The sequence below is a fragment of the Pseudophryne corroboree genome, chromosome 6 (assembly GCF_028390025.1).
Source record: "Pseudophryne corroboree isolate aPseCor3 chromosome 6, aPseCor3.hap2, whole genome shotgun sequence".
NCBI classification, from domain to species: Eukaryota; Metazoa; Chordata; class Amphibia; order Anura; family Myobatrachidae; genus Pseudophryne; species Pseudophryne corroboree.
In genome coordinates this window covers 600,673,787-600,701,639 of record NC_086449.1, presented here as the reverse complement: position 1 = coordinate 600,701,639, position 27,853 = coordinate 600,673,787, and the positions used below count along the sequence as shown (strand labels likewise).

General features: G+C 44.2%; 1 protein-coding gene and 1 long non-coding RNA gene across 3 annotated transcripts in view; one reads left to right on the top strand and one right to left on the bottom strand.

The window, feature by feature from the left end:
- The window catches only part of SLC26A2 (solute carrier family 26 member 2), a 131,851-nt gene that overhangs the window by 83,846 nt on the left and 20,152 nt on the right, over positions 1-27,853 (top strand). The gene's annotated exons all lie outside the window — the stretch shown is intronic.
- On the bottom strand, positions 3,665-25,861 carry LOC134933073 (uncharacterized). The gene is made up of 3 exons (XR_010179591.1): positions 25,820-25,861; positions 25,120-25,254; positions 3,665-3,882 (listed from the first exon to the last, which is right to left on the bottom strand). It is a non-coding gene; the product is annotated as an uncharacterized LOC134933073 (long non-coding RNA).

Sequence of the window (27,853 nt, the reverse complement as noted above, 5' to 3'; positions counted from 1 at the left end):
AGAGTAGAATATAGAAGTTAGACAAACTGGAATGTTAGCTTGCTAAATGCATCAAAGTTTGTCCCAGAAAACATATTGTAAAAGCAGTAGGTGAGTCATTTGTCCTTAAGGGAAATATTGAAATAAATCTAATAAAAAGCCCAGACATTGACTTTAAAACCACTTTAATAAATATAATTCCCCCAAGTGTCTCTCGTTTCCAGGGGTAGTCCATAGGGATATAAAAAAAAAAAATCATAAACGGTGTAATACAACTACGGCATTACACCGTATATGGGCCCTCATTCCGAGTTGATCGGTCGCAAGGCGATTTTAGCAGAGTTGCTCACGCTAAGCCTACGCCTACTGGGAGTGTATCTTAGCTTCTTAAAATTGCGACCGATGTATTCGCAATATTGCGATTACAAACTACTTAGCAGTTTCAGAGTAGCTTCAGACTTACTCGGCATCTGCGATCAGTACAGTGCTTGTCGTTCCTGTTTTGACGTCACAAACACACCCAGCGTTCGCCCAGACACTCCCCCGTTTCCCCGGCCACTCCTGCGTTTTTTCCGGAAACGGTAGCGTTTTTTCCCGCACGCCCATAAAACGGCCTGTTTCCGCCCAGTAACACCCATTTCCTGTCAATCACATTACGATCGCCGGAGCGATGAAAATGCCGTGAGTAAAAATACTATCTCCATTGTAAAATTACTTGGCGCAGTCGCAGTGCGATTATTGCGCATGCGTACTAAACGGAATTTCACTGCGATGCGATGAAAAATACCGAGCGAACGACTCGGAATGAGGGCCATGGTGTAATACAAGCTTGCACCTTGTTCTGTCCTCACTAATTTCTACTAGATCAAATTTAGACAGACAGCATAACCACCTCTACTTTCCAATAATCCAATCAGATGTGATGGTATGAAACATGGTGTTTATGATGTAGTAGAGGAAATTGGTAAAACTGTGTAAAAATAGTAGAATGTAGTTACAATATGAACTGAATAATGCAATGCAAACATATAAACAATATGAATTAAGTATGCAAACATCAAGAAATCACATATCCAAGAGTATGCTGGAGTATATATGAAAGAATGGCATACAAACAGACATGTCTGACCATATTCAGAGAACCAACAACAGTGTAACATAATACAGCTGGCATACTGTACATACTGTACCTGGCAGTCAGCAGATCTGTGGTGGCAGATTTAAGGTCAAAGTCATTACCATCAAGCTGTGCTATGGGGAGGATATATGTTACCATCTCTAGCTGCGACCATGCGGGAAGTGAAAATGGAGGCTGCCTATGACCAGGGCCGAAACTAGGATTTTCTGCACCCGGGGCAAGGCAGTGAGAGGGAAGCTTTGCCGCGTAGACAGTGAGAGGTAGGCTCTGGTGGAAGGTCAGGGAGAGGGATGCTCTGGTGGGAGGTTGCGCAGATGGATGCGTGGGCGGTGACAGGCGCTGACGACTGTGATGGCACTGTTAACATGACAACGCAACGCGCAGCTCCATAACTCTTTAATGGGCCGGTTGGCCCTGACTACGGGAGGAGATTGCGGTGGGCGGTAGTAGAGGAGCAGCCGGTCGATAGAGTCGGGCACGGTTCTCGGCGCCCCCTCAAACCCAGCGCCCTGGGCACGAGACCCCTTAGCCCCCCCCCCCCCCCCCAGTTACAGCCATACTTACCCAGAATGCAATGGGAAGCGCTCTAAGGACGCATGTGAGTCCAGTTAAACTGATTCTATGCTGTCCACTAGATGGAGCTTACATAGAAATGAGATGGATGTAACAAATATATATTCTGGAAAACATAACACACCTAGGGGTAAATTATAGCGGCACGATCCATTTCCTGCTTTACCTCATTACCAAGGCGAATTATGAAGGGATATTGAAAAGATGTTAGGAAGGGATATTGACAAGATGTATTAACATCTTGTTTGCCGAAGCTGTGGAGTGAAACCCTACCTCCGGCGATGCCCGTCTGAGCTGATGCACTGTGTCTCCCTGCCTGGCCGGCTTCTCTGGGCATGTGCAGGATCTCACTACTCATGATCCCCTGCGCAGTCCGAAGCTGTCACCCGCCATTACCTGCTGTGGCGATAGGGCATCGGCACCTTCAGCTGTCAAAATCAACAGCTGCAGGTATCGGAATGGTCAGGGCTGCTGACCGTTTATATATTGTCAACGCATTTCGGCATGCTATCTTATAGATAGCAGCACCGATATGGACAGGGGCGCATAGTGTCCGCTGATACCGCTGCTCCCCCAAAAACGATGAATGATACATTTACACCCTAGTGGAGCAGCAGTAATTTGTTAATATTATTCCAGTATAGAGGTGTAACTTTAAGTAACCAGAATCCATAGCAAAATGTTATGGAAGGTCTTCATGCGTATCTATTTACTGACAACCCACATGGAGCATCACAGCACATGAGCATGTATGGGGTCCTCCAGAGCAAATTGTCCTCTACTTGCTACTTGTGATAGGTCCCTGTGAGTGCTATCAGCCCCCATGGCAAACACTGGTGCTGGTTACTGCTTGTGCAGGAGGGTCCTATGCTCGTCACCTTGCTTTATTAATCTGTCCAGGACATTGCATGTGTCTGGTAACTCATTTAAGGTGGGTCTGGATGTCACTGTTATTAAAGGAATTAATTTTATTTTAAAACACTTAAGATATGTGCTGATCATCAAAACGTGTCTACACCAGCCCTTAGGAATAGGAAAACAATATGTCTCTAAGGAAGCATATCTGGAATGTCAGCATCTCCAGGAGCCATGTAGGCCTACACATCCCTACTGTACTCAGCGCGCATAGGTGCACCCATGAAAGTCCATATAATGTTGCTTTTTTTTTCTATGTGTGTACAGTATGGGAAAGTGCATTTTGTCTCATTGCAGTTGGGCTTAAGAGCTGCTCGATATCTGGACGACAATGGCAAATACAGCCTGAGATCTGGACAGAATCAGGACGTATTTGGCCACAGAGGTCTCCCAGTGTAGGTTGTGAGCTGCACATATGTTGTTCATATCCAATCCAGGAACACCCACTTTCTGGCCACACCCAGACTGCATCGCTATAAATGTTGGAACGCAGCCAGCAAGTTGCTACCCCATTATCTTTTTTTATTATATCATACTCTATAATATCCTATTAGAATGGTTTAACGCCTGTAATAACGTTTAATATAAATCTAAATATTGACAATACAAAATAAAATAATGTATTTAAATATGTTTAAAGAAAAATATACATAGATATGAACAGAAATAGAAAGGCGTGTATTAGTGGAAAACCCTTTCATAGTTTTGAATAGTGAGGCTCGTTGGCGGTATAAGTAGAATTATGTTGGTTATTCACTAGTGCTAGGAAAATGTCTATGAGTACGTATGTCAAGCATGATCGCATTTGGTAACCAGCACGTGCAGCTGGGGAGGGAGCGTTAGTGGAGAACGCTCTAGTAATGGGGGAACGTTAGTGGTGAATGCTCTAGTAATGGCCCCTTGTGTTCACATATAGTAGGTGCAAAGACGTAGCTCAGACAGCATCCAGAAAACAGTATCTCACCACCCTGCTGTCCCTTAGGTTAACGTTCTTTAACCTTTATTTTGTATTAAAAACCAGTTTGTAAAACCATAAAGAAATTTATTTTTGGTTGTATGACAACATTTTTATGTTTGAATGCAAAATGAAGTACTGTGAAGAAATTGTTTCATTATTTTCTAGTTTTGACAATTGTACAGAAAAATATACAGCATAATATGCAGGTATTACACTTCTGTTTAGTAAATATATACTTCTCTGTACCACAAGGTGGAGCCAAAGTAGGGAAAACAGTAATATAGACTGACTTGTCTTTTCTCCAGAGCATGACGAAATACTGTAGGATAAAGAAAAAATAGTTTCAGAAAGCAATCTAGGAAGGTTTGTAATAAAGATCAGCTATTAAACTCAGTATGAACTCATCTCCTTATCTACAGTATAATACACTTGGGTGTGGTTCATCAAATCGACAGTGTCTAGGTCGACAATGTTTAGGTCGACCACTATAAGTCGACAGTCACTAGGTCGACATGGATGGAAGGTCGACAGGGTTTATAGGTCGACATGTGCTAGGTCGACAGGTCTAAAGGTCGACATGAGGATTTTTATTTTTTTTGGTGTCGTTTTCTTCGTAGAGTGACCGGGATCCCAAATTAGTGCACCGCGTCCCCTCGCATGGCTCGCTTCGCTCGCCATGCTTCGGGCATGGTGCCTTCGCTCCGCTACCGCTTCGCTCGGCACACTTTACCGTTCCAATCGTAGTCCACGTGGATCGTTAAGTCTGAAAAAATTTAAAAAAAGAAAAAAAAACACCCCAATGGTCCATGTTTTAAGTATATCCATGCTTGGCCACAGGTGACTTAATTAGCACCTTAGTCAACCTAATTTAACCATATGTGCTGAGCCATGGATATACCTAAAACCTAGACCATTGGGGTGTCTTGAGGACCAGTGCCTGATTAAGGGCCTGGAGCTGAAATTTATGCAGGGCCTATTGTGTGCTGCCACAGCGTGTCTGACCAGCACACCATGAAGGGGATGCGGTCAACATCTCGCTGGACGGGATCCCGGCGGTCGAAATACCGACACCGGAATCCCGACCGCCACAATCCCGACCGCCACAATCCCGACAAATTCTCCCTCCGTGGGTGTCCACGACACCCATCGAGGGAGAATATAATAGTGTGCCGAGCGTGGCGAGCGAAGCGAGCCCGCAAGGGGCTGCGTTCCGCTCGCCACCCCTGTCGGGATAGTGTGGTCGGGATTCCGGCGTCGGTATTTCGACCGCCGGGATCACGTCCAGCGGGATTACGTACTAATCCCACATGAACAGTGCAATGTGAGTCTATGAATGAACAAACCAAGGCAACAGAATAACCCCTATAAATCCCATTGTCCTGTGTCTGCAATAGTGGTGCAACATCAGCTGGGGTATGCATGGCAATACTAGAAACAAAGATCTTGAAACCAAATAACTATCTACAGAAACAAAATAACAACATATAGAAACAAAATAGCAACATAGTGGTGTGCAGTCCTACAAAAGAAGATAATGTAAACTCTAACAGCACAGAGGCTGTCAGTATGTGCTATCAATAGGGAATCTATTGGAGAAGACTGACAACATAAAGGACAGCATGCAGGTTATAAACAAAAGGACATATGTGGGAGAAGAACTATAATAATACAATAACAACACAGAGGGTATCACCAGTAGAATACGCCAAATAATAGTATAATATCCCACAGCACATGGCATAACAGTAATAGAACAAACAGCACAGTGGCTGATAAAATCCATAACAATACACAAAATTGCAGAATGTGAAATACAAAAGGACTAAAAAATGATGAAAATAGAAAATAAAAAGTAACAAATAAATAAGAAAATATAAATAAATAAAATTAAAATAAAATACACATACAAAATAAACTTAATCCACAAGGGGTTGGGTATGGTTTACCGGTGCTGGGGATCCCGACGGTCAGCATACCAACCGCGAAATCCTGGCAGCAGAATGCCAGTGGGGGCGAACGCAACGAAGCCCCTTGCGGGCTCTGCAGGCTCGGGTTCTATTCCCACACTGTGGGTGTCGTCGACACCCACGAGTGTGAATAGTCCCTGCTAATCGGCATGCCGACTGTCAGGATTTAGAGGGGGGTGGGATGTAGCCGTCGGTATTATAGTGTCAGAGCACATACTAGTGCAGTAACTAGCGGGTACAAAGGGGCAAATCCTAGTAAAGAGCCCAGCATACACAACAATGGCCAAATATATAAAGAGCAAAATCAATGAAATGGTCTGGTAAAGTTCTAAATCTATACATAGAGATAGTGGACATGTGCATGCGGCGATGCCATAATCACTTAAACATCACACACACACACACACACACACACACACACACACACACACACATATATAATGCTGGTACGAACCGTCACTCTGTGCTGGAAAAGTTGCTTCCTGGTGCCTTCAGTGAAGATAATGAATAGCAAACGTGGAGACTGTGGCACTCAAATTTAAATAGAAGTTTTTACTGAAGCATGTAAAAGAATTACAGAATGCCTAAGCAAGGCCTTGCTTAGGCATTCTGTAATTCTTTTACATGCTTCAGTAAAAACGTCTATTTAAATTTGAGTGCCGCAGTCTCCACGTTTGCTATATATATATATATATATATATATATATATATAATGCTATGTAGCAAGTTAAACAGCGCACCCAGTGTCAAGTAGAAAGACAAATCGGTGTGCCCACAGCCTTAGGTAGTTTAAAAATAAGTGCCCTCAAGGCTTGTACTTCTTGCATGTAATACACTCTTTATATCATTCTTCTTCCGTGGTTGTTAGCGGGAGCCCTTAAAGGTAAAATAGTCTTCCAGCAACGGGAAAGAAGCCCATAGTGTAGTAACGTCCCTATATGCAGGCGGGAGCAGCCATGTTGCTGGAAACAAACACCGATTTGTCTTTCTACTTGACACTGGGTGCGCTATTTAACTTGCTACATAGTCGCTAATTACATTGGATTTTCTCTATGAGCACATCTTATTTTATATTTGCAATATTACACTATTATTGCTTTTTCAATTTCCTATGGTCCTTCTACCGGACTTTTGAGAAAGCCAGAAGATTTGACCAGGAGAAGGACAGATTCACATTATAGGCCTGAATACACACGGGATGTGGTACGCATATTATTATTTAATTTGCACTTGAAAACCACCAACACAGAAGGCGCTATGTTCTACCACTGTATACATTTAAATTTATCCGGACTTTGAAATAGAGTCCATACCAGAGGACCTTTTTAGCAGCCCCCCTAAATGGGGAAGTGTTTTTGAACTTCGTCTCTCTCTCTCTCTCTCTCTCTCTCTATATATATATATACATTTATATCCTTCGGTAACTTTAGGTATAAGTCTTGTTACCCAGGTAGCAGCTCTATTTTCACCATTGTAGTATATATATATATATATATATAGATACAAAGTTCCAAAGATACAGCACTCTCAGCTAATATAAATAACAACCAGACCTCAAGGTGCTCTCACCTCGAGATCACCTTGAGGTCTGGTTGTCTATTTATATTAGCTGAGAGTGCCGCATCTTTGGAACTTTTTATACATTATTTATAAGGGCACCCCGCGCCGATGCTGTTTGGTAGTAGGAGAGTGCCGAATCTTGAACTTGCTATAGATATATATATATATATATATATATATATATATATATATATATATATATATAAAAGAGTCCAGAAGCAGCCGGCACTCACATAAAAAAAGTCAACTTGCTCAGATGCCCAGGTCAAATAAATATACAGAAGGCCAGAACAAGACCGGCACTCGGAGACAGTAAGTAGTTCAATATAACAACATGTATTGGTCCAAAGACTGTCAACGTTTCGGGGCCCGTAGCCCTGTCGTCAGGACACACATATTAAGTTGTTTGTGTATCCTGACGACGGGGCTACGGGCCCCGAAACGTTGACAGTCTTTGGACCAATACATGTTGTTATAGTGAACTACTTACTGTCTCCGAGTGCTGGTCTTGTTCTGGACTTATATATATATATATATATATATATAGCGTGAAGGGATGACGGCGGCACTCAATCAGACTTTGTAGCTGAAGTATAATCTTTTATTATGCCAACATGTTTCGGGGGTAGAACCCCGTCCTCAGGGCCAGACAAGCATCACAATGCCACAAAACATACATTTATAGACAAACAGACTGACATTAACATTAACCCTACTCACCTGCTCCACGGCGCGACCGCCCGCCAGTCCGTCCGACCATGCTTCCGCATTGGCGTCCCATGACGTCAACGGTGCGCCGCGTCGCAGGGGAGTTCCCATAGCAACCAGCCAACGCTGGACGGGAACTGAAAAAAACATGCATAACAACAGTTAAAATATGGATCAGTTAAAAACAGCTTCCCCACTGGTCAGTCATTAAGGAATAGGCTGCACGACTATGTTGTTAAATGACAACAATAACAAGTTGGTTCATTAACGGCCCCGGGTGGATTTTCAAATTAGGGACAATATCCCCCAAAGGATTAAATGAAAACTTGGGTATCCAATGTTTTCTATAGACAGTTTGATTCTCTATAATCACCTTTGTTAATGGATAGTGACTGAGTTATCTCCTAGGGGGATCATAATCGTATTGGGATTGTTACTATTTTTGCTTTTGTTATTTAATAGAATGCAGTATGTTATTTCTAGCATATACCTAGGTACCCGGGGCCGTTAATGAACCAACTTGTTATTGTTGTCATTTAACAACATAGTCGTGCAGCCTATTCCTTAATGACTGACCAGTGGGGAAGCTGTTTTTAACTGATCCATATTTTAACTGTTGTTATGCATGTTTTTTTCAGTTCCCGTCCAGCGTTGGCTGGTTGCTATGGGAACTCCCCTGCGACGCGGCGCACCGTTGACGTCATGGGACGCCAATGCGGAAGCATGGTCGGACGGACTGGCGGGCGGTCGCGCCGTGGAGCAGGTGAGTAGGGTTAATGTTAATGTCAGTCTGTTTGTCTATAAATGTATGTTTTGTGGCATTGTGATGCTTGTCTGGCCCTGAGGACGGGGTTCTACCCCCGAAACATGTTGGCATAATAAAAGATTATACTTCAGCTACAAAGTCTGATTGAGTGCCGCCGTCATCCCTTCACGCTGTATTGTGGAAAGCACATTCCACTAGGAGGGCACCGCAGCAGTTTACATCTATCAATCTGGGGAGTGCCGGGACCATTTGTTCGCTATATATATATATATATATATATATATATATATATATATATTTAGGATCTGGTTAGCATACTGCCGTTCGGGATGCCGCCAGTTGGCATACCAATGCTGGAATACCAACACTGGCCAGTAGACTGACGCCGGAATCCCGACATCAGTCACAATTGCGGCGCCGGAATTCAGACTGACAGCATCTCGATCGTAAGTATAGTGGGTAGGGTTAGGGTTAGTCTGTGGGGGAAGGGAGGAGAAGGAAGATTTAGGCACTACAGGAAGGGTTAGGTGTGGGGGGATGCTAGGGTTAGGCTGTGGGGAGGGAGTGTTATGGTTTGGCTGCGGGTACGAGTAGGAAGGGTTAGGGTTAGGAGGGTAGAAGGGGAGGGTTAGAATACTTTCCTAGCAGGTGTTGGGATTCCACGCATTGGGATGCAGCTATTGGTCTTCTCTGAGCGCTGGCATACCAAGCCAGGATTCCGATGCCATCCCATATATAGATGTATATATATATATATATATATATATACAGAAACACATACAAATATATATTTATCTATCTACATGTGAGATGGGACAGCTGAGGAAAGGTTGACTGGCCGCCAGGGTAAGTATGGGAGTGTGGATGAGGGATGGATGAGGGGTTTGTGACTATACCCTGATGAGGGAGGGAAGAAATTGGGATGAATGTGCGGGATCGACCTGGGATGGATTGGGAAGGAGACACGATGGGAGGAAGGAGGGGGATTTGAGCCATGAAAGATAAGGGAAAGGGCTGGGGTAAATAGCAGAGAGAAGGTGGAGCCAAGCAAAGGCAGGCATTGACTGAGGTGTCCTGTATTAAACTAGTATAAACAGTACCAGTCAAAAGTTTGGACACACCTTCTCATTCAATGGTTTTTATGTATTTTAATTGTTTTCTACATAGTAGATTAATACTGAAGACATCAAAACTATGAAAGAACACATATGGAATTATGTTGTAAACAAAAAGGTGTTAAATCAAAATGTTTTATATTTTGGATTCCTCAAAGTAGCCCCCTTTTGCTTTGTTGACAGCTTTGCACACTCTTGGCATTCTCTCAATCAGCTTCATGAGGTAGTCTCCTGGAATGGTTTTGAATTAAGAGGTGTGTCTTGTCAAGAGTCAATCTGTGGAATTACTTGCCTTCTTAATGTGTTTGAGACCATCAGTTGTGTTGTGCAGAGGTAGGGTTAGTACACAGTGGACACCCCTATTTGACTACTGTTGTAATCATTTTATGGCACGAACTACTCAACTCAGCAAAGAGAAACGACAGTCCATCATTACTTTAAGACATGAAGGTCAGTTGTTACGGAAAATTTCAAGAACTTTGAATGTATCCTCAAGTGCAGTTGCAAAAACCATCAAACACTATGATGAAACTGGCTCTCATGAGGACCGCCCCAGCAAAAGAAGACTAAGAGTAACCTCTGCTGCAGAGGATAAGTTCATTAGAGTTACCAGCCTCAGAAACTGGTACTTAACAACACCTCCGATTAGAGCCCACATAAATTCTTCACAGATTTCAAGTAGCAGTCACATCTCAACATCAACTGTTCAGAGGAGATTGTCTGAATCATGGTAGAAATGCTGCGAAGAATCCACTACTGGGGATGAACAACAACAAGAAGATATTTGTTTGGGCCAAGAAACACAAGGAATGGACATTAGACCAGTGGAAATCTGTACTTTGATCTGATGAGTCCAAATTTGAGATTTTTTGATCCAACCGCTGTGTCTTTGTGAGATGCAGAGAAGGTGAGTGGATGGTTTCTGCATATGTGGTTCCCACTGTGAAACATGGAGGAGGAGGTGTGATGGTGTGGGGGTGATTTGCTGGTGACACTGTTTGTGATTTTTTTCAAAAATCAAGGCACACTAAACCAGCATGGCAACCACAGCATTCTACAGCGCCATGCAATCCCATCTGGTTTGCGCTTACTAGGACCATCATTTGTTGTTCAACAAGACAATGACCCCAAACACACCTCCAGGCTATGTAAGGGCTACTTGACCAAGAAGGAAAGTGATGGAGTGCTGCGTCAGATGACCTGGCCTCCACAATCACCCGACCGAAACCCAATTGAGATGGTTTGGGATGAGTTGGACCGCAGAGTAAAGGAAAAGCAGCCAACAGGTGCACAGCACCTCTGGGAACTCCTTCAAGACGTTTGGAAAACCGTTCAAGGAGAATACCTCATGAAGCTGATTGAGAGAATGCCAAGAGTGTGCAAAGCAAAAGAGGGCTACTTTGAGGAATCTAAAATATAAAAAATATTTTGATTTGTTTAACACTTTTTTGTTTACAACATAATTCCATATGTGTTCTTTTATAGCTTTGATGTCTTCAGTATTAATCTACAATGTAGAAAATAATTAAAATAAATAAAAACCATTGAATGAGAAGGTGTGTTCAAACTTGTGACTGGTACTGTACATACAAACAAACAAAGAGATATATACAGTATCAAGTCAATATAATTGCTAAAATCTTTATTGTGGCAGTGCGTACCTTTCTATACAGCACTGCATTACAGCACTTCCCCGATCAGCAGCAACTGTCACATACCGCACAGGACCAGTTCTACACCTTGCGGCGCCCAGTGCGAAAGTTTCCACTGGCGCCCCCCCCCCCCACGCGGCATAACAGTTAGTTCACGAAAAATAGGGGCGTGGCTTCATAGGGGAAGGTCGTGGCCACAGTTATGCCCCCAGTAGCTGTGCCCCCAGATTTGCCCCAAGTAGTTGTGCCCCCCAGTTGATTTGCCCCCTGTAGCTGTGCCCCCAGTAGTTGTGCCCCCTGTAGATCAACCCCCAGTAGCTGTGCCCCTTGTAGCTGTGCCCCCAGTAGCTGTGCCCCCAGTATGTGCCCCCTGTAGATCTGCCCCAGTAGCTGTGCCCACTGTAGCAGTGCCCCCTGTAGTAGTGCCCCCAGTAGATTTGCCCCAGTATGTGCCCTCTGTAGATCTGCCCCCAATAGCTGTGCCCCTTGTAGCTGTGCCCCCAGTTGATTTGCCCCCAGGAGCTGTGCCCCCAGTAGGTGCCCCCTGTAGATCTGCCCCCAGTAGCTGTGCCCCTTATAGCTGTGCCCTCTGTATGTGCCCCCTGTAGTAGTGCCCCCAGTATGTGCCCCTTGTAGCTGTGCCCCCTGTAGTAGTGCCCCCAGTATGTGCCCCCTGTAGTAGCGACACTTTTAAACCCTAAAAAAAAAAAAAAACAATACTTACCAGCCTCGCTCCTGCTTCCGGACCGCTGCTGCTGCTGTCTCTGGGCGCCGGCTCCTCTCTATGGGAGAGACATCATGACGTCTCTCCCATAGCAGCGCCGCACTGACACTAGGGGTCAATTTTGACCTCTAGCGTTAGTCAGGGACGCCGACTGCAGCGGGCGTAAACGGCGCTAGCAGCTGCAGCCGGGGAGCGGGGAGAGAGGGAGGGAGGATTTGTAGTGGCTCTTGCCAATGCGGCGCCTTCAGGGTAGCGGCGCCCCGGGCAAAAAGCCTGCTTGCCCGCGGCATGAGCCGCTGCTGATACGGCAACTCAGTCAGGATCATCAAGCCTGCCTTCACGGACCAGGACCTGAGCTCGGCTACTGCAGCTTTACAGCAGGGCAGCCCATGTTCCAGTCACCCTGCGGGATGTGCGCTGTGATATCACGGAGCGCCGGCAGTGTGGGAGAGGTCCAGGGACAGAAACCAAAAGTGACAGTGAAGCACAGAAAGAGCTTGAGAAGGCTCCTGCTGTGCCGCCATTACCGGATTTACTATGCTCGGTTTTTCACACAGTAAACGGTTCCCCCGAGGGGGAACGGGGGAAGCGTTTTCTTTGTGAGTGGACAGGACTGGATGCCTCCATAGTAAATGCTGTGGGCCTTTTTTGATGGGGGGCCTGGAGCTGCTGCTCCATCTGCCCCATTATTAATCGTGCTCTGTTGGGGACCACTTTTGAGAACCACTGCACTAAACTATCTCCATTTAGGAAACTGTCCTTTCAAGGTATTCATCTAAAACTATCATACAAAAAAATGAGGCTGTGACAAATTTACTGTGAATATGTGACAAAAATAACTCCTAAGTTCTTTATTTTAATGACCAGAATTCCAAATGATGTAAAGGTTTGTACACACGATGAGATTTTTGCGGTGAGATTCAAAATCGCAAGAAAAGTTAGTGCAGATCACAAGGTGAAAGTCACCTTCGATCCCGATGCGATACCGATGCGTGGTCCCGCAAAGTCAGTATCGCAAGCCTAGATAGACTGTGCAGGCAAGTCAATTTTGACTACCTAGTATAAAAGTATAGTCAAAATTAACGCTTTTGGGTATATTCAATTAAAGTCGGATCCATTCCGACATGTATTTGTCGGAATGGATCTGACAACCCCTATTCAATCTCATCTCAATTCGACTTTTTCAAGTTGAATTGAGATGAGGGACGCAGAGGAGGAGAAGGGGGGCGAGCCGCGGGGAGACCAGTGGGGACAGCCGGCGGGCATACAGGGGAGATCAGCGCTACAGTAGCGCTGCAGGAGGATGTCACACAGCCGCCCGACCTCACGGCAACTTCCACCCGGCTGTCCCCCCCCCCCCCCCCCCCCCGTCTCCCTGCGTCTCTCCCCCGTCCCCTCCTCTGGGTCCGCATCTCAGTCCGACATCTTTTGATGTCGGATTGAGATGGTCGAAAAGGCGACACAAGTACGTGGATCGGCAGCTATTCCGCTGATCCATGTGCTCTTCGACAAGTCGAATTTATCGACTTGTCAAAAAATTTAGGGATATATTGAATAGGTCGAATCAGTCGAAAACTGACGGCAATTTTCGACATCAATTGAATATACCCCTTAGCCAAAATCGCACATAGTCAGTATCGCAAGCACACTCATCCAGGCTTGCGATACAGACTACAGTCCATATCGCATAGTGAGAATCAGGTATTGCTGAAATCTCACCATGTGTACACACCTAAAGACTTTTTGGGAAGTTTGGCTGCTGCTTAATGGGATTGTGGATGGGCAGATATTAGCTATGGTTTGCACAAATGAGCGACCAGGATTATTCTATTCTAATATTTTTCTATCAGTTGTTGGGAGGTTTGCTTTGAGTATGAATATATTGGTGTCACGATCACGAAGCACCCCAAAATGAATCCAGGCACTTACAATGCTTTTGGGAATGTCACATATTTCATTGCAAACAGTAACCCCCATTTAGATTGTTTTGTTCCTGCAAGCAAATTTATGGGGGAACTGAGTGCCTGATTCAGCGATGTACGCATATCACACAGCCGTAGCTTCTTTGTACATAGCTGTTGTGTGTGATAATATGCTGGTGTGTATGTAGATGCCTCTGGAGATGTCCCTAGGGGCATGAACATCGGCCAGGAAATTCACGCTGTTGAAGCCAGTGAATCTGAGTCCACGGACGCAGCCACTGGCTTCAGCATGCCCAGAAACAGGACCAGACATCCCCCCAAAGTTTTCTACAATAGTGTCTGTCACCGCCCCTAAATGCCAGCAGATGTCAATCATGCTACGGTATTTGGGACACTGCGAACGACACTGCTGCCTCAGAACTACACTTGTTCCATGTGGTTTCTGCTCATGTGCAGATCCTAAAACATTGCAGATGTACATACAGTAAACATCAGGTTTAGGTAGATCTCTGAATTAGGCCCCGAGAAGAGATTAGTGGTAGAATAAGATGATCGTGGTATTTTTCTAAATATATCCGTCATGGTCTATGCTGAATATGTTTTTTTATGAAACACAGATTAAAATGTGCGGATAGGGGAATAAAAAAGACATGTAAATATAGTAATAATAAACCCATTTTAAAATAAATAAAGTTTGCCCACAGAGAATGCAAGGTAATCACATACTGTACATGCCACCACTAAACAGCAATGACTAAATACATGATTATTCTGTTTCCACATCAGCCAGTGCTGCCTATTTTTGCGAATGTGTGTGATACAGATAATACAGTAACAATAATGTGGCTAGCACATCACACACAGTGTCCTGCTATATTCTCCATAGACACCTGGCGATATTGCTGTAATCTCTTTCTAGCCCCAGATTGACCTTCTAATAAACGCCATACAGCTCAGACCCAGCATCCCCTCTTACCAACAGACACAAATCCCCTGCTTTTTCTATTCAAGTAGCACTTTAATCTGCATAATCCACTAATTACAAAACTGGTCCTTGGGACAGAGACAGAAGGGAATCACTTTTACGTCACTGGCTTTGCAATATACAGTGCAACCAAAGTCATCAGCAGCTTTTGCAGAATTGATTTTGTAATAACAGATTGTTTTTGAATAGTCATGAAGAGGTAATATGACACAGTTATACAGGGTATAATACTTTTGCTTAGTTATTAGAGCTATTTAATTTTCACTGATGTTTAATAAAGTATTTTAAAAGCCTTCATTGGCGTTTGTTAGACAGTCACGAAATGATGAGAAACTTTTTGCTAAACATTTATGCAGGTAATCTATGTAAGACTATAACAACACAAGTGGTTACCATTGACCCCATGGTTAGGTCTAAAACCAAGATAGGGAAGGGACCTCTGATGTCACCAGGGGGAGGAGCCATGGCCAAACAGGGTACTCAAAATGTACCGTCGCAGGCTCGCCACCGGGTTACTAAAGGGAGTAGTTGGTGGCGTGGATAATGACAGAACTATCCCACTGGCCTAGCTCCTCCCCCTGGTGTCGTGGCTTCTCCCCCTGATGTCAGAGGTCCTTTCTCCAACTTGATTCTAGCATCTACCTTGACTTCATCCCTTACATCTTGTGTCTCACAGTATTAAGGACCACACCAATATACTTATATAGCCCTGGTCATTTTACAGCAGGGGTCAGGGAACTTTTTTACCTGTTACCCCAAAATATATTTAGATACGCCAACGTTACCCCCTTGATATGAAAGGAAGGAGATCATATATTATTGTGCATATATACTGGTTATCACTGTTTATATGGCATTTCTGAGATACTGTGTGTGTGTGTGTATATATATATATATATATATATATATATACTATCTTTTTTATTATTATTATTTTTTATTATTTTCGCCAATTATTTTTGGGCAGTGAATGGGTTAATTAACACTTTCTCCCCAAAACACCAGAATGAATATAAGAAAGATGGATGAGGGGGGAAGGCACACGACTTTTAGGAGACAGACGGTCACATCCTCACCTCGGTAATGTCAGTGGGAATTTCCCACTGTTATGTGGGCCACTGTCTGGTCCTGCGGAACTCCTTCAGCGGTCAGCCACAGAACACTTCAGGACAGGACAGGGAGCGCGGTGTGACGTCAGCACGTCACACCGCGGCCAGAAACACAGCACAGGGTGGCCAGGAGCGCAGGGCAGGAAGCGCGGTGTGACATCAGCACGTCACATCACGAGCCGGTCGGTGCTGGACTGGGCTGTGTCTCGGCAGCGCGACCATCCATTACTCCCAGGAATTTCATTTTTACCTCATTTAGGGTAATTTACCCCTGTTCCCGGACCACTGTTTTACAGACTTCACCATTTTGGCTTAGGTGTTGTGTCTCAGATGTGGAAATTGTTGTTCTAGATCCCTTTGTTATTAAGGTAATTCTATTCAGTCATTATGTATGTTTCCTATGTTGTTAAAGTTTACACTGTTTAACATTGTAACATGTTGAATTGTAAAATGTTAGGTTGTTATGCTGTGTTATGAGATGCAGTTACACACCCATCAGCAAATATGAAGGTTAAATGCATTACATTGCTGTCTTTAGGTCCTTAAGATCTAATTTAGATTTGCATGTAAACCCGATCATTTACGTACAAATCCGATGTTTAGGGTTCTGCACATGTGAAAATGGGTCTTGCGATATCGCTCGCAGCACTTTGTCAGCCGCAGCATGATTGATATGTGGCAGCATATGTGGGGCAGAGCAGGGGCAGCATCCGCCACCGTTCTGTTGTAGGACGCAGACTTCCTGGACTCGGGTGTTCGGATCTTACGGCCAGTCTGAGTTAGCTTCAGCACTTGAATCTTGCAGATGCATGCAGGAAGTGTCTATCTCCTACAGACGCCTTTTTCGCTATTTGCATTTTATTTGCACGGAATTGCACAACTGCTTCCCTGTGGCTTTGCAATTCCATACATATCTCAATTAATCCAAAGAGTGCATTGATAGATTCAAGGCCAAGTCAAACAGTTCTATTATGGAATCAGAAGTTAGCTCTTGTTTACATATCGGGGCAGTACGGATGGTGTAATGGTTAGCATTACTGCATCATAGCACTGAGGTCATGGGTTCGATTCCCACCATGGCCCTAACTGCGCGGAGTTTGTATATTCTCCCCGTACTTGCGTGGGTTTCCTCTGGGTACTCCGGTTTCCTCCCACAATCCAAAAATATACTGGTAGGTCAATTGGATCCCAACACAAATTAACCCTAGTATGAATGTGTGCTCGTGTACATGTGGTAGGGAATATACGGGGTCATTCCGAGTTGTTCGCTCATTGCCGATTTTCATAACGGAGCGATTAAGGTGAAAATGCGCATGCGCATGGTACGCAGTGCGCATGCGCTAAGTATTTTAGCACAAAACTTAGTAGATTTACTCACGTCCGAACGAAGAATTTCCATCGTTAAAGTGATCGGAGTGTTATTGAAAGGAAGTGGGTGTTTCTGGGCGGAAACTGAACGTTTTCTGGGAGTGTGCGGAAAAACGCAGGTGTGCCACGATAAAACGCGGGAGTGTCTGGAGAAATGGGGGAGTGGCTGGCCAAACGCAGGGCGTATTTGTGACGTCAAACCAGGAACGAAACGGGCTGAGCTGATCGCAGTGTAGGAGTAAGTCTCGAGCTACTCAGAAACTGCTAAGAATTTTCTATTCGCAATTCTGCTAATCTTTCAGTCACAACTCTGCTATGCTAAGATACACTCCCAGAGGGCGGCGGCCTAGCGTGTGCAATGCTGCTAAAAGCAGCTAGCGAGCGAACAACTCGGAATGGCCCCCATAGATTGTAAGCTCCACTGGGGCAGGGACCGATGTGAATGGGCAAAATAGTCTCTGTAAAGCTCTGCGGAATATGTGTGTGCTATATAAAATAACTGGTAATAATAATATCCACAGCAGTCCCGATTGTTTGAATAGAAATTCCAGTCAGTGATGTTACCTTCAGTTCACTAATACCATATTATCTACAGATGCGTCCTCATACACTGTGGCGCATTGGCGATGCTGAGCATCTTGGCCGCACAAAATGCGTATAAATAAAACAGCTGAAAGCGGCAAAACTACTTTTCTAAATTACACTGATGAATTTGATGTGCAGCATTTGTACATCTGTGTACGACTGAGTCTGAATCAGTGTAAGAAGTGCTATGATGCAGTGGATGTGGCTTTTTCTTATGCCAAGTTCCATTGTGCTTCATTTGCAACTTTCTACCTGTTTAAAATCCATTCCTGTGCAATTAAAGTTGCAGCCCAGCATCTCTAATAATAATAATAATAATAATGATATTTATAAAGCACTTTTCTGTTTTCTCCTAATAGGGCTCAAAGTGCTTTACAATTGTCTTTACAGCTCAAAATATACTGTGAGTGGTGTTTTGCTGCATCTGCGATGCATATAAGATTCAAAATTGAAAGTACAAGATGTTATGCTACACTTCACAGAGCATCTCAGTTGTGCCAGGCGTCTTGCCTCCTATAGTCTATTGTGTAGGACATATCTGTAAGTCTAACAACTTGATTTAGGGGGTTATTCCGAGTTGATCGCTCACTAGCTACTTTGTGCAGCGCTGCGATCAGATAGTTGCCACCTATAGAGCAGTGTATTTTAGCTTTGCAAGTGTGCGAACACCTGTGCAGCCGAGCTTTGCAAAAACATTTGGTGCAGTTTCTGAGTAGGTCTGAACTTACTCAGCCCTTGCGATCACTTCAGCCTATCTGGTCCCGGAATTGACGTCAGACACCCGCCCTGCAAATGCTTGGACATGCCTTCTTCCTGTCCATCTCCTTGCGATCGGCTGTACGAATGGATTCTTCGTTAAATCCATCGCTCAGCAGCGATCCGCTTTGTACCCGTACGATGCGCCTGCGCATTGCAGTGCATACACATGCGCAGTAGTGACCTGATCGCTGCGCTGTGAAAAACGTCAGTGTGTGATCAGGTCGGAATTACCCCCTTAATCATCCCTGCTAGGCCATTGTTTATTATATTCTGTGCCATTTAAGTTGCACTGACCTAGAAAGCCGTAGTTCTGACCTGTAGCCTGAAGCTATGCTACTGTACAGTATGTGTATAAGTAGGGGTAACACAGAGCAGAATATGTTCTGCAAAATACACGGAAATCCAGGCCACTGAGCAGGAGTTTTTGTCACATAAGCTTATGGTATGTGGCTTGGTGTGAGCCAGTACCACAGGTTGAGAGACTCCAGATTGTAGCCACTATTTGCATCCAAAAGGGTCCATGTCTAATACGCTACCTGTTCCAGTTGCCATGCCAAGCTGTTACAGTCATCACGTATCAAGCTGTTTGCTGTGTGGGTATAGTATTAGCAAGGATCTATTTTGTGGTCTCAGTAGGCGATCCTATTATACTGATGTGTTTACCTGAGGGATCCTGACCCCTGTATCTTCACAATGACATTTCAACTTGGCTACCACCAAGGGCACAATGACAAGGGGGTGACACAGCCATTGCACCAGCGCTTCTGCTCCCATTTTCCTTCTCTCAGCTCAAAGTTCCCTTTTATTTTCTTTTTTGTGTAATCTTTTTTTATTAATAAAGTCACAAGAAAAAAGATGAGACAGAAAAAAAACAACAAGAAAAGCAAGAACAGCAAATTCTAATGTGTAGTAATAAACAGCTTACATAGTGCAAGGAAAAAGCGAACATCACTAGGCTAGCATATATGAACATAGGGTATGAAATAAGGGCAAGAATTAACAATGGAGGATGGGGAGGAGCAAAGAGAGTGGGATCACAACGCAAGACTATTGACAGGACAGAATACAGTCACTACCAACGGAACAGAAAAAACACTAGAGTCAGGCTATGGGATCCTGGGCAGACTAATACACTAGTGTTCATGGTGGCACAACAGACATGTAATTTCTATAGGCATCTCTGTATTCCAGCCAAGGAAACCAAGTCCCAGTAAATCTTCCATGGACATAAAATAATCTAATCTATGGAACCAATCTTTACATGCAGAGGGTTTAGTAAAGTTGCAGAATAGAGGAATAACTGCTCTAGCAGTATTAGGTGAAGAATGAAGGGATTTTTTGTATGTGGTCACTGTTCTCGAAGAGTGAGCCAATAACCAAAAAGCTGGGCTACCAGCACCACCTAGGATTTTGGATATGTTAGAGTTTGCCCTACTGCATCTTGCAAGTGCCTCAGTACATTGCACGAATATTAAAAAGACAATGGGCAACTCTGCCTAGTACCACTGTACATTGAGCCAAACCCTAGCTGAAGGTGAATTGTATAACACCGTAATTCTGTGGAAAAGAAGAGAACCCAGTCACATCTGTCCAAGCACAGTTCCCCCCCAAAAAAAATAAAAAATAAAAAAAAATAAACTAAAATAAAGTCCACCTAATCCTGTTGAAAGCCTTCCTGTCATCAGTTGACAGGAGAATGGAGGGCACAGATTGAGAGATGCTGTGTGTATCAAATCTATGAATCTATAGCGATCACTAGAATGGTCCCTGTAATGTATTGCGGTCACTAGAATAGTCCCTAGAGTGTATACCGGTCACTTGCATGGTCCCTGTAGTGTATACTGGTAACTAGCATGGTCCCTGTAGTGTTTAGCAGTCACTAGAATAGTCCCTATAGTGTATACCTGTAACTAGAATAGTCCCTGTAGTGTATACCGGTCACTTGCATGGTCCCTGTAGTGTATACCAGTCACTAGCATGGTCCCTGTAGTGTATACCAGTTAATTGCATGGTCCCTGTAGTGTATAGCGGTCACTAGAATAGTCCCTGTAGTGTATACCAGTCACTAGCATGGTCCCTGTAGTGTATAGCGGTCACTAGAATAGTCCCTGTAGTGTATACCGGTCACTGGCATGGTCCCTGTAGTGTATACCAGTCACTAGCATGGTCCCTGTAGTGTATACCAGTCACTAGCATGGTCCCTGTAGTGTATAGCGGTCACTAGACTAGTCCCTGTAGTGTATAGCGGTCACTAGCATGGTCCCTGTAGTGTAATCCGGTCACTAGCATGGTCCCTGTAACGTATAGCGGTCACTAGAATGGTCCCTGTAGTGCATAGCGGTCACTAGAGTGGTCCCTGTAGTGTATAGCGGTCACTAGAATGGTCTCTGTAGTGCTCAGTGTATTTCGTAGGCATCACTAAAATGGTCTCTGTTTTGTCAGATGGATTTGGTACGCATTGTATCTGGAACAATTTTTTATTGTTCGCCAGTCGATTGTCAATGGCTATCCCTACTGTCATATGCAGTGAAGCCATGTTTGTGTTATCAGTTCCACATTGTTGGTCCCCCAGCAAAATGTTCTGTGTGGGTCACCATTGAGTACTGTGCCCCTATTTCTGAATATGTCTTGTGCAGTGTTGCTCATTTATTCATTTCAATATAGTGTCCGCCATGTATGTCCTTTTCTAATATAGTTGAACTGACAACTGCATGCTGTAATCCTCTTTACAAATGATGAAGAAACAAATGACTACAAGCTTGGAAATTCTGATTAAATAGTGCTTTAAAGACATATTCTATGTAGGGTGAGTAGGTCATCTATTTAAAACTAGACACATTTAAATACATATGCTGCCTAGCTTCACTTGCCATAAAAGACAGAAGAACAGGAATTTAGGTTTTGGGTCCACATAAGGCAATGTCCCTCTTGGTATGGAATGTAACATGTAGCCGAACTAAACATATTGCTACCAGGTAGCATGTATATTTTACAGTATACTGTATGCGTCCAATTGAAAATAGATGAGCAAAGAATGTGACACAGAAATGCTAAAGCTCTGTATATTTCCTTTTTAGTACAGGATGAAAAGGATGGGGGATATGGTAAATGCACATGACACGGTACATATAACCTTCTTCCAGCCACTCACATACAGTAGTTGCATACTTCAGCATAAATTATTCAAACAAACAGTGCACAATAATATAGCTTATTTACTTACATAGACAGATACATCAAAAGATGGGGTGTAGTAGGGTATGCCGGCGGTCGGGCTTCCGGCGACCAGCATACCGGCGCCGGAATCCCGACCGCCGGCATACCGACAGCTGGGCGAGCGCAAATGAGCCCCTTGCGGGCTCGCTGCGGGCACGGTGGCGCGCCACGCTATCTATTCTCCCTCCAGGGGGGTCGTGGACCCCCAAGAGGGAGAAAAGATGTCGGTATGCCGGCGGTCGGGATTCCGGCGCCGGTATGCTGGTCATCGGGAGCCCAGCCGCCGGCAAACAGAAGACCACCCCTAAGGATGCATACTATACGCTTCCGTAATGGCAGCATATGCACCTACAGTGGTTTACAACAAGTTATCACCACTAGTGTGTATATGCACCTGTCTTGTAGTAAAAATATATACTGTACTTAGGGATCGGTTCAAGTAGATGCGAATTACATTTGGCTATATGCTGTACTTACGGTGCCTCTGGACTCAGGAACTTTTGTTCGCAGCCCCATAGGGCTTCATACATCCATAAATCCGGGGCAAAATTGGGCTATGATGGGGGCGATTGGCAGTGCCGCTGGTGGTGTTTCAATGCCGTTACAATGACAACCTTTCCCCCCACTCATCTAATTGAATTTACCCTTTACTGTGGAATACACATTACAGATATAAATATATATATATATATATGGACTGACTTAATGTAATGTGGCAAAACTTGACAAGACATTCCGCTTTGGAACCCCATACAAGGTGAGCTCTGTGACATGGGTGTGGGCCTTAAAAATTTGGCACGTGGGGAGGGGGTGGTGGCTTGATATGGGCCCCTGAATATAAGGTAGATTCATTCACCAGCAGGGTGAGAGTCACGTGGTCTGTTCCTGCGGGAAAAGTGCATTAGGCTATTCAATTACAGGCACATTATCAACCCGTGAGCAGCCGCGGGTTATGGTGTATTTCTGCTCACACCTCCCCTCCGGAAGAAGAAATAAGAAGAAATAAGGGTTGCACACAGGTTGATCGCTTGTCTGTACAGTAGTTGAATAGCTCTGCACATAAGATTATAAAAGGATACATGTGTTTATTGAATACGTAAGAAATTTATGTAGATATATACAATGAAGTAGCAGAGGGGCAAATTTACTAAGGTGCGAGGTTTTTTTTAGAACTGGTGATGTTGCCTATAGCAACCAATCAGATTCTATCTATTATCTGTTAGAAGCAGCTAGATAAATGTTAAGTAGAATCTTATTGGTTGCTATGAGCCACATCACCAGTTCTAAAAAATACTTCCACCTTAGTAAATTTATGTCAATGTATTTTGATATGAATAAGCAAGACATATACTGTATACAGTGTATAGGATATGAACAGGCAAGATATACATTGGATAAACTGATATTTAGCTTCAGTCATGATTAATAATATGTCTGGTGTGCTCGCAGTCTCACAAGACCCCGTTACGCAAGCACAGTGGAATAGCAATACCATCTTCACACAATTCTCATTATCCCAGTCTGAAGCCACAGATAGAATGCCCAAACCCATTTTATAACCCGTATTCTCACACATTATAATCCAGTCTGACCAGTTTCTCAAACTATGCTCAGTTAATAAATACACTCATCTAGTGCTCTGACTAGCATAGTCATCAAATTTAGCAGGTGCAATGTTACAGAACTCCTATCTTCTCTGGGCTTGTAAAAAAAGGTTAATTAACAAATGCAAGTTAACACTAGTAAAACACTCTTCTCCTAGACAATGGGCCCGATTCTGATTTGTACTTTATTGCACAGCCACAGGACTATGCAGTACTGTACAAATAAAATGCAAGTGTATCAGGAGGCATCTGTAGGAAACCGAAGCCTCCTGCATACCTCAGTGATCTGTCAGCTGTGTGCCAAGTCACAGCATCAAATCACCATCATGTCCAGTCACAATGGTTGCAGTACTCCGATTAAGCCGAAGCTTACTCAGACTGCTGACGGAACCAGTCTGCCGGGTTCAGGAAGTCTACGTCTGATGATGTAGACACTGGGCCCAGCATGCCTAAAAAACTGGTCAACATGCCCCCATTTTGTAAACAGAGCTAGACGCCGCCCCTGCTCCACACCCCAAATGCTGCAGCATGTCAGTCATGCTGCGGCTAAGGGAGAACTGTGCATAAGCAGATCCCAACAACTGGATTTCTACAGGTTTGCATAAAATCCGAATCAGGCCTAATGTCCACATAGAGCAAATCCCTCACAGATCATCAATAGTGGGGAGAAGGGGTTGGGTATGCTGTACCGGAGCTGGGGATCCCGGCGGTCAGTATACCAACCGCGGGATCCTGGCTCACTACAGGTTCTATTCCTAGGCTGGGGGAAGTAAGGCTGTGGGAGATGAGGTTAGTGTTCGGCTGGCAGAGGCGGAGGTTATGGTTAGACTGCGGGAGGGGGAGGTTAGGGTTGGACTTCAGGGGTGATGGAGGTTAGTGATAGGCTAGGGGGTTAGGGCTAGGCTGTGGGAGGTTAGGGTTAGGATGGGGGAGGTTAAGGTTTGGCTGGTGGATGGGAGGTTAGGGTTGGACTGCGGGGCTGAGGGAGTCTAGGGCTAGGCTGGGGGGTTAGAGCTAGGCTGTGGGAGGGGGAAGTTAGGGTTTGGCTGGGGGGGTGGAAGAGGTTAGTTTTAGGCTGGGGTTAGAACTAGGTTGTGGGTGTGGAAGATTAGGGTTAGGGTGGGGAATGGGGAAGTTAGGGTTTGGATGGGGGGGGTTGGAGAGGTTAGGGTTAGGCTGGGGAGTTAGGGCTAGGCTGTGGGAGAGGGAAGTTAGGGTTTGGCTGGGGGGGTGGAAGAGGTTAGTTTTAGGCTGGGGTTAGAACTAGGTTGTGGGTGTGGAAGATTAGGGTTAGGGTGGGGGATGGGGAAGTTAGGGTTTGGGCGGGGGGGGTGTGGAGAGGATAGGGTTAGGCTGGGGGGATTAGGGCTAGGCTGTGGGAGGGGGAGGTTAGGGCTAGGCTGGGGGAGGATATGGTTAGGCTGGGAGGGTTAGGGTTAGGCTTGGGATGGGGAGGTTAGAGTTATTCTGCAGTAAGGGTTAGTGTAGGATTTAGAGTTAAGGTAAAAATACTTACCATCCCGCATTGGGATCCCGCTGTCGATCTTCTTACTGTCGGGATCACTGCCGGTATTTCGTACCCAAGCCCACCACTCATTGCATGCAGTTTTCATATCCAAACTACAGCATTTTCTATCTGGCAGCTTGGAGACTGCAAAATAAAGTTGCATTTCATTTGTTTAATTTGATGCTGTGATGCATACGGTGTGATATCGGCTGTTCTGTGATATCTGTTGTGTACTCGGCCTTAGGTAAAACCAGATTTTTATTTAGTTATTATTTTTTAATGTTTCTGGCAGACAAGATAGCATAGATGGCATTTCGCATCTTTGTGAACCACATCTACTTTGATTTATCAGTGGTGGTATGGCATGCAGTTTGGGAATCAGACGCTTAATGCATAGAACAATATTCATACTCACAATTCTAAAATTAAGGATAGGGATTTTGCAATATGATGGTTTAAAAAAATTATCTTTAGTAATTCTTGTGATTTATAGATTGTACATAAAACTGCCTAAAAAGATGTGATGTTGCCCCTTTGTAAGCCCCCCCCCCCCCCATATCCCCTTCATCTTTGTTTTTCGGAGTCAAAACATTGAGTAACAGCCATATTCATGCACAATACCAATAACACATTTTCACGTATTGATTAGAGATAATGGCATACCAGCTCTCAAATCTTATAGCACTATCATACTGTATACTATACTTACGAAATCCGGTCATGCGGTCTCCCAATACCAACACATTCTGTGAAATAATGAAATGTAAGCATAGTATCCTATAAGACTATGCATGTTCTTATCAATGTTATAATTGTTGTGATTAAGATAGAGCTCTCCCATACATGGTCCAATACTCATGCCCAGATTGACATATTGTTATTTTTTCTTTTAGTTTATTTTAAAGTAAACTTACATTTAAATAATATCTGTGCTGCACTGACAATCAAACAAAAACATTTATTATTGAGGGGTTATTATCAAAGCATGGAGAGTGGCGAGAAACAAAGCACTAACCAATCAGATCCTGTAATTTTTCAAACACAGCCTGTAATATTAGAGTTAGAAGCTGATTGGTTAGCGTTTTATAACTCTCCACTTTCATCTCTTTTCTTGCTTTCATAAATACCCCCTTAAATATTATTAACCATAATTTATGTAGCTATTTGAGTTGTAAGTAATGTTTACTTACAGTAGATTGATCAATTATAGCCCACTCTGCGTTGTTATATATGAGGATCAGGTAAAGAACAAGGCAACTTTGCATGCTAATACAGTAATCTGGCTAAGTTACTTTGGTCTTCTATATATAGCCCACAAATCATTTAATCAACACTGCACCTTCCAGCTTCAGTACTGTTACAGTTTGTGTGTATCTGGAGTTCTTAATTTAAGACCACAAGGCACAGTGAATATGCCTTCATGTGAAACCTCTCATTTATTTGCATGTATATTGCTGTTTCAATTAAATTTTAATTAGAAAAATGTCCATAGCCTGTGTGATTTAATAGCAATGTAAGCCTGTATCGGCAGCAATAATAGAGGGAATTCTGTGGAAGATTCTGCTCTTATTTAGCAGTTCAAAACATCTCAGCAGTAAGGAGATTAAACTGGAAAAAAGAAATTGGTTATTGAGTAAGTCCCTATCTATAATTCATTTAGGAATACATTGGGGTATATGCAATTCCGGGTGAATTGCGGCACTTTTTCGCCCGTTTTTAAATTTGACACAATTCGACCGTCGAATTCCGGCAGGTGGGTGCCGGAATTCGACATATTCAATAAAAAACGAATTCGACAGTCCCGCGGTCGAAAAACGGACGATTTGACGGATTTTGATTAGATTTTTAAAAATGTTTAAAAAACGGTAAAAAACCCGAAAAAAATGTGCGTGGGGTTCCCCCTCCTAAGCATAACCAGCCTCGGGCTCTTTGAGCTGGTCCTGGTTGCCAAAATACGGGGGGAAAAATTACAGGGGATCCCCCGTATTTTAACAACCAGCACCGGGCTCTGCGCCTGGTCCTGGTGCAAAAAATACGGGGGACAAAAAGAGTAGGGGTCCCCCGTATTTTTTGTACCAGCACCGGGCTCCACTAGCTGGACAGATAATGCCACAGCCGGGGGTCACTTTTATACAGCGCCCTGCGGCCGTGGCATTAAATACCCAACTAGTCACCCCTGGCCGGGGTACCCTGGAGGAGTGGGGACCCCTTAAATCAAGGGGTCCCCCCCTCCAGCCACCCAAGGGCCAGGGGTGAAACCCGAGGCTGTCCCCCCATCCAAGGGCTGCGGATGGGGGGCTGATAGCCATGTGTAAAAATGAAAGAATATTGTTTTTTGCAGAATAACTACAAGTCCCAGCAGGCCTCCTCCGCAAGCTGGTACTTGGAGAACCACAAGTACCAGCATGCGGGGGGAAACGGGCCCGCTGGTACCTGTAGTTCTACTGCAAAAAAATACCCAAATAAAAACAGGACACAGACACCGTGAAAGTATAACTTTATTACATACATGCCGACACACATACTTACCTATGTTGACACGCCGACTCTGGCCACGTCTCCAATGTCGACGTCCGTGGTACCTGAAAATAAAATTATACTCACCTGATCCAGTGTCCAGTTCTTTTATTGTAATCCACGTACTTGGCAAAACAAAAAAACGCATTTACCCGAACCAGATGGACTGAAAGGGGTCCCATGTTTACACATGGGACCCCTTTCCCCGAATGCAGAGACCCCCCGT